Source organism: Papilio xuthus, unplaced genomic scaffold (assembly GCF_000836235.2).
Source record: "Papilio xuthus unplaced genomic scaffold, Pxut_1.1 DF824888.1, whole genome shotgun sequence".
NCBI classification, from domain to species: Eukaryota; Metazoa; Arthropoda; class Insecta; order Lepidoptera; family Papilionidae; genus Papilio; species Papilio xuthus.
The window spans coordinates 1,663,529-1,671,933 of record NW_013533761.1 but is presented as its reverse complement, the minus strand read 5'-3'; the positions used below and the strand labels follow the sequence as shown (position 1 = coordinate 1,671,933).

General features: G+C 32.6%; 1 protein-coding gene across 1 annotated transcript in view; it reads right to left on the bottom strand.

Annotated features, from left to right (window-relative positions):
- Ptr (patched domain-containing protein) overlaps nt 1–6,742 on the bottom strand; it is a 29,791-nt gene extending 23,049 nt beyond the window's left edge. Inside the window, exon 1 of the mRNA XM_013325178.1 lies at nt 6,522–6,742. The gene's annotated coding sequence lies outside the window, so the exon portion shown is untranslated. The remainder of the gene's footprint in view (nt 1–6,521) is intronic.
- Between the last annotated feature and the right edge of the window lie 1,663 nt (nt 6,743–8,405).

Here is an 8,405-nt window from a genome sequence, read left to right as displayed (position 1 = left end):
ATTTGCATTGTTGCACAACAAAATATAAAATGTTCACGTAATTATTCCGGAAACAAGTGACACTCGCCGCTGGTCGCGACACCATTCACTGCCGGGCCATATTGACAAAGATAATATTTTTATAAAATGTCGAAACTGAGACCAAAAAAATATCAAAACTGCTGCCAAAGCTAATCTGATCGATTCACTGATAAATCGGGTTCAGTTTTTATATGAGTTACCATTGGTTTTTAAAACCAAAATCTCTGTTTAAACATATCGTCATCCCTGTTAACTTTAAACGGGATTTTTGTCTCAGAATCCTACTATTAGGAGAACAGTATCATATTAGACTTATATTTAGTGAACAATCTAATCCAATTACTTTTTTACGGTCAAATGAGTGGATTCTTGTAACATTTATATCAAAGAGTTACCAGCTCTTTGCAAATTTAGTTATATTTATATGTAATTTTCTGGAAAGCTGTATAATAAATGTACGTCATAATTACAGCTATCATTGTGTAGAGAGTTGTATACATCGCGCCAATCTCGTCACAGATCTACAGTAACAAAGCGACCGTGAAATTGGATTGTTTCACTCCGAAAACGACAAACATTAGTAAATTTAATAAAAATCTGACATATAGAATATGCAGCGGCTCCGTCCGTGTGGAACTAGAACAAAACCTATTGAGTAGCCCATGTGTTCTTTCAGACTATCTACACCTATGCCAAATTTCAGCGGAATACGTTCAGCAGTTCTGGAGATATCTTCAAACAAACATCCATCCATTTTAATATAATTCACATTTATAATATTAGTAAGATTATCAGATTTTTGTTAATTTACTAATATTTCTTGTACCATTCCAACTAAGCTCTAGGCTTGTGCTAGAATATGATTTACGATAATAGTAGAATGATGGGATTCGAACTCTCGACCGTAACCATTAGGCTGTTGACGCTTTAATGCATAAAACAAGCTTTACTCGCATAATTATCTTTGATTTTTCATATAATATGATTACTTAATATATTTTGTTATGTCTCAGATTTACTCTTATACCAACCACCTAAAAGTATACTCAAATAAAGTTTCTTATTGAATAGTCCTTAACAAATTATGCTATTGATCCTTCATCGTAACAATAAAAAATTAATGGAATTTTCAAAGCATTTTACCAAGTCTCAACCCTGATATAATTACTGCGTTCATTACTTTTAAAACAATGCATAATAGAAAGGTCTATGCCAATTTTTAATTAATTTATAAATTTATATCTTTACCTTGGTGCTTTTTCATAATAATTATAAATTTATTCTAACTGAATATTAATTACCATAAGTTCGCAATATCAGGTCATTAACATAAAACTTCTTGCCATTTTTTTTTCTTCAAAAAGTTTAATAGTAATAAGTAATTATGTTATATTTTAAATATTATGAAGAAACGTGAGTCAATTATGAGCACAAAATGTTTAGGCTAAATATTTATATAACTAAACTATACGTCCCCGCCGAGGAGCTCGGAGGCTACCGTAAACTAATTTAGGGATGATTAGGCCAAATATACTAAATTCCAATCACATATGCTGATGAAAATTTTTTACTTTTTTTTTTGGAGAAGTGCAAGCTATTTTGTACAGAAAATAAAAAAAATAATATAAATTATTATCGCACGTCCAATGGGCGACCAGTAGTCTTACAAATCTTACTTCTTACTAATATTAAAAATGCGAATGTTTGGATGGATGGATATTTGTTTGAAGGTATCTCCGGAACGGCTGCATGGATCTCGCTGAAATTTAGCATAGACGTAGAACATAGTCTGGAAGAACACTTATACTACTTATTAACTTTTTTTTTCTTCCGCGTGGACGGAGTCGCGGGCAACAGCTAGTAGTACATATTAATAGGTTAAAAAACGTATAATCACACTTGTTAACTTTTACCTTCGTAGTGTATTTTCTGGCGACGTCAGTGACCGAAAGGCGTTATCCTTGGATGAAATAAGCTCTGAGTATGCATTCAAATTAAAGGTTTTCATATATTTCGTAATAACTTCCTTCTGTTTGTGACTTCCGCTTTAAGTGTCGAATATGCTGAGATATTAAAGCTTCATTGTTTTCTTAAATGATATCTCAATTTTGTAGTTCTAGACTTTATTTATTAGAAATCTTTTAGCGCGAATGGCGCTTTCATTATAAAGTCAAGTGTCAGAATGATTAGTGAGGGGACATAAACGTCGACATTTCAGTAAAGCTAGTGTTGTGCCAGTACACCGGCACAGTGTCGTATTTTCTTCCTAACAGATGCTACGTTTCAATTGCAAAAATCACTGTAGATTTTTACGTGTACGCGCAATTTAAAACTAAGTATTAAATTTCCAAAGATAATTATTTTATGTAATTTTTTTATATTATACAATATAGTCAATAATAAGATTTACTCTAAACTTCGTAAATATAAAAACTGAGGTAAAATTATTAACGGTAGGTTTCCGAGACTAAAATCCACGTTTAAAACATGATATCTCTGTTTTGTTAAAGATAATGACGGAGATGACGATATGTTTTATACAGAGATTTTCGTCTCAAAAATCTACGGTTTAAACCTTAATGACAACAGCACGACTTATTGTTTAAAAATTATTTATATTCATGAGATTTATTTCATTGTCACATATTGCATAATTATGTAATTTGTCATCAATAGCTTGAACATGAGTCTCGTTAACTAATCACTATTTTTTTACCTTAAAGAATTTGAGAATTGTTAACATGAAAAGGATACCACGATTTAATAGTTGGATTACACTGCAGAAACTTTTAAAACATTAGAAAAATTATATTCTCATCTCTGTTCTTAAAAACGGAAAGGGCAAAAATCTATTTTGTACACGTGTTTCGCAATAAACACAATATAAAGCGTGGAGTTTTATAAAGCTTGATTCTTTTGTAGTAGATTTAGTTCGTAGACAAAAGCTGTCGCGGATCCGGTTGCACGGAATTAACCACCTTAATTGGTAGCCTATGTGTTCTTTCAGCTTTAACTTAGGGTAGTCTCCGAGCCCCTCGGTAGGACATACAGTGAGCTGATGATGGTGATGGTAGTGTTCTTTCAGGCTATGTTCTACATCTATATCAACTTTCTGCTAGATCTATGTAATCGTTCTGGAGATACCTTTTAACAAACATCCATCCATACATCCAAATATTCGGACTTATTAGTAAGATAGTTTTAGTAGTAAATCACGTGAAGCGCTTTGTATACAATTAACATAAAATTTAAAAAAAATGCATAAATTCAAATATAGGTATGTAAACTCAGCATAAATAGAAAGTTAGAAAAAGGACCATTATTACAATCACTCCAAATCAACCTTGATTAGTACAAACATTTTCGTAACAAAATTCTATCTACTTTATGAACGTCTTAATCCTTAACCATCAGCGTCACCGCAATTATACAAATATACGTGACTCGTATTTTAATAGTATTGTATTGTTCCATGGTGGTAACACCGTGGATCATTCCGATGTATATGGCAAGTCGTACAGTCGACAACGAAAGTGCTTCGCTACTACATAACGCTGTCCTTATCGAGTTCTATTCGTCTTTTAAATATGCCACAATTTCATAATATTTTTGTCTATGATTGTACTTAAGAGGTTAAGTACTTTTCACTATAAAATTGTATTAAGTTACCAAAGTATGATGATATTCTCTAAAATTTTTCAATCTTAATCTTTCATATAATCATTCTAATACAACTTTGACCTTCAACTATTGGTCGTTTAATACAATATAGAGCAAGTAATTTTCTGTATACATTAAGAAGTCATTAGGGATTTCATAAAGGGTAAATTTGCAATTTAATTTGTAGCGAGTTAACAAATTGATAGCAATTCTTTTACTTATTGCATCTTATGTACTATCATTATGAGTTACTTTAGCTCTAATGTAAGTTGCAACATCGAATTACGCAAACGTGTTCGGCTTTTGGATTGTATTAAAATCTATTTCTATTTCCAAAACTATTTGTTATAATGTTAGAAATTAAAAACACAATTTTATGCTTCTAGTTATTGGGTAATTGGTGAAATGTGTAATTGTTGAAGGTGTGTACAAATGTTACAGGTGTTATGCAAAAAACAGTGGTAGAGCCCGCTTTAACATCTTCGCACGAATTGGCCCGGCTCGCCCACTAACTGAAATACCACAACCACACAGAAGACCGGCGTGAAGTGGAAGCAATTCCGCGTTTCGTCTGATGAGTGTGCATCCCGGAGGCCTAATTTAGTCCTCTTTCCCTTCCCACCCTTTTTCTTATAAGGAAAGGATGGGAAGTGGAAGTGGACTTTCCGGATGAGAGGATGCATGGAAAGGGAAAATATTTTCTCTCTGTGCATCCTCTCCTCCGTCGATCAAAGGTAGACAACGCATATGCAATAACGGTCTATGGGCAACGGTCACTTCGCTACTACAGCCGGTCAGGCCGCTCGCTCGTTTGCCACCTTATGATTTAAAAAAAAAATATTGTAAAAATATTTTTATACGTCAGAAACAAAAGTCATTGGATGTAATAATCAATGTATATAATCAAATTGATATAATCATCGTATCCGGATATCTTTGATTGCATACTTTACATTGAGATGTATATTTTGTCAAAATATTATTATTATTTTCAATTACAATGCACGCACTTTAAAAGCGGATGTTGCGTAATGTTCGTATAAAAAAATAAGATCGGTTTTTAGGTTAATTTAATTTAATATTTTCAATTCCAAATACCTACTCTTTAGATTTTTGAGTGATTGAAAGATAGAGTCCATTATAATTTGCATTTACGAAGTTTTTAAAAAAAAAAAATTTCGATATAATACTAGTATCGTAGTACATAATATTTAAAATAAACTAACAACTATTTTTAATATTTTTAGTAAAAGATAGTCGATTCACTTAGCTGGGGGCCAGGCAATAAAAAAAGAAAAACAATTTTAAGAAGCCATATCTTAGGAAATCGTGTACAAAATTCACAAAAGGCGACACGCCTGTCACCTGACGGACATCTTGCACCTTTGTAACACAAAGAATCGATTTACGACCTGAATCCGGGACCATCATAGTATCTTCAAACCCATCCCTATATCTACCTGCTCTCAACCATCGGTCATTGTTTACAGTTCACAAATGAGACTTTTTGTTTTTTTTTTCATTTTTTGCTTGCAGTGAACATCATTCTTTGTAACTGGCAGTATACAGTGCTCATCGATTAGCGTGTGTTGCCAGAATAAATAATTAAATATTTTGTAAAAGTAATTTTATTTCGTGGTCCTTCACTTCAGTCATACTTAAAACATATTAACACAAATTATTGTGTTCTAATTTTCTTTTATTGTTCCACAATTTAATTCATTTTAGTGGATAAATATATCTCTATGTTTTTTTGGTAGAGCTGTGTACATCAGCTTACTATGATCATATTTCTGATGTCTTTGATTCTAGGTTTAACTACGCTACTATTGCAGTTAGGGCTCCGTTACTGTGGTGTTGTTGATGTGAGCTTGAGTAATTCATAAGAATCTAGCGGTAATTTTCTATAAGTATGAGGAAGCAGAATATTCTCTAAATTATCCTGTGCAAAAGATTTTTTTTAATTAGCATCTTTTTTAGAAAGACCATTAGCAATAATTAAGTAATAAACTAAATTGAACCTTTAAAATAACGACCTCAATTTAACAATTCGCCGTAATCGTTTTTGTACATTTAAATTTAGGCTGTAAAGTTCGCCTTGTGCTTTATAACTGTCCATTTTTTAATCTATTGCTAGAATAAGTATCATTTAAATTTTCTCATATTTAATTTCACCTACTTTTTACTGTAACGCTCTAAAAATGCCAAAACAGAATTGACTTTATATTTGATTTAAAAAAAAAAAACCGTCATATACGGAACATAAATCATGTAAAGCACAAAGCGTTAAATTTGCGATAACGAAGGCGTGAAAGGTTTTATGGCATAAAATTTTTACATTACTTTCAACTGCTGAATTACAAATTCTTTTTTTAAATAAATAAGTTTAATTTAAATTTGGAATAAGTCTGAAGACGTCAAAAGAAACGAATTCAAACCTACGTCTACTAAATTATTTCAAACAGGTTTAATTTTTGCCCATAATCAAAAAACGCGCTTGCGTATAAAAGCACTTATTATATGCCAGTACCAATTAAAGTAGAAAAAATCCTCGGCTCTATTTAATTTTTTTTTCTACATTATTCTTTTTCTGTGTATATTTTAATTACAACAAAATATTTATTACATTAATTTTGAAACGTCTATATTTTCTTTTCAAATCATTTCGCGTACCACTTATTTTCATTTATATAATAAGAGATTGCAAGACGTAAAAAAAATAAAACGTTGCCGTGAAAGTTACGACGAAAATGACAAGGCGTTTTATCTGACCTTAAACAATCATTAAAACTATAACAAGAACAATTTTACTTTAAACTTTATGAAAAATCGAAAATTACCTTGAGTTGTTAGAGGGTTGAACTCGATCGAAACAAATTAATCCTTCACTTTCTCGCACCTTAATACACTTTGGTTCACTATAAAAACAATTGAAAATAAATTTTTCACCTCAGCACTGTAAACGAAAACATATTTAAAACGTTATAAAGTTCGCGTTGGAGTCGTGCGCGTGCGCTTGCGCAGGTGCTGCGTGCGGCGGTCGAGACAGAATGCGACGCGACAGCTCGCCCCACTACACAGCGACTGTTGAAACTCAGATAAGGACCACCTCCACTTGTAACTCCTAATTCCTAATCCTTTATTCGACAGGAGACAACCCACGTTCATTTTTTAATATCTAAATGTTAAAAATGTTGTAATTATTACTAAATTCGATAGAAAAAATATCACTATTGGGTTTTTAAAGCTTCCCATATTTCGATACAGACGCGACTAATATAAGTATGGAACAATATTAGTGGGGTATTTCTAAAAATGTATTGGCATTAAACAATATTTTTTTTAATTATATGGTGGCAAACGGGCTAGTGGCCACCTGAAAAGACGTGACATCTTTTATTTTCTATTAAATTTTTGACTCATTAAAAATAATAATATTAAGATTTTTTCGCATCTGTGCCTCTTAGCAGTTGTTGGTTAGTAACACGATAGTCCTTTGTCATACTATCCCTTTGTAAGCACGCCGTGGGTGGCTACATTGTTCATGACTAGCGCATAACGATCATTAAGTCCCGAGAATCTTTAAAAAGTAATAGATAATCACCAGCAACTATTTTATATAAAAATATCGAGCTGAATATTTCTTTTAATATTACTTTATAAAGAAATTAGCTGAGCACTTCCGTAAATTCTTAGTTTTATTAGCTGCAGCGAAATATCTAATTGATTAATACAGTTACCGTGGTTTCGGAGATCGAAATTCCAGTTTAAAACCAATGGTTATCTCTGTTTTGTCAAAGATAATGAGAGGGATGATGATGTGTTTTGTACAGAGATTTTTGTTTCAGAAACCAACAGTTAGATATATTAAATGTACACAACTTGTAGAAGCTTTCCATACTTTCTACATAAATCTTGGTGCACCTATGCATATATTGTGATGTCCTCAAATAAAATCTTGTTAAAAGTCATACGACAATAAAGAGTGCAAGAAAATATTGTTAGTATTAAAAGCACCTGGTCTCTACTGATTTTTCTGGAACTTTATGGATACATAAGTATAAGTATTATTAAAATATCAAGGTCTTAAAATCATGTTAACGTATTGGTCAGCAAATTGCTTTGAAGTTGAACTGGTTACATGATTTATTAAAACCATTCATCATGCAACGATTGGCGTGATGCAAATATGAACGCGATAGAGAAGGTCAGTTAACGTATTAAATAAAATACAAGTTATATTTTATATACCGTTGTTTTCTGAGACTAATATCTCTTTATACATATCGTCATCCCTGTCATTATCGTTGACAAAACAGAGATAGCAATATGTTTTAAACTGAGACTTTGGTCTGAGAAACCCACGGTTAGTAGGTGAATTAATTTCCAAGGCTTCATCTATCACCATTCTAATGATTATCAGGAAAGTGATATGTAAGTTTTTTTTTTAACAGAAAGGGCAAACGAGCAGCGGGAACACCGAGGTGTCCAACGACGCCCATGGACATGAGCAATACCAGAGGAACATATGCGTTGCCGGCCTTTGAGATAATGATAAGCTCGCTTCTTGAAGGACCCTAAGTCGTAGCGGTTTAGAAATACCGCCGAGGCCAGACCATTCCACAACGCTGCTGTGCGAAGCAGGAAATTTCGCGTGCGGTTTGCGCGAAACTTTGGTTGTGGATTGGCAGCCATCGAGATGGTATGGAACCTGGCGGTCTGAA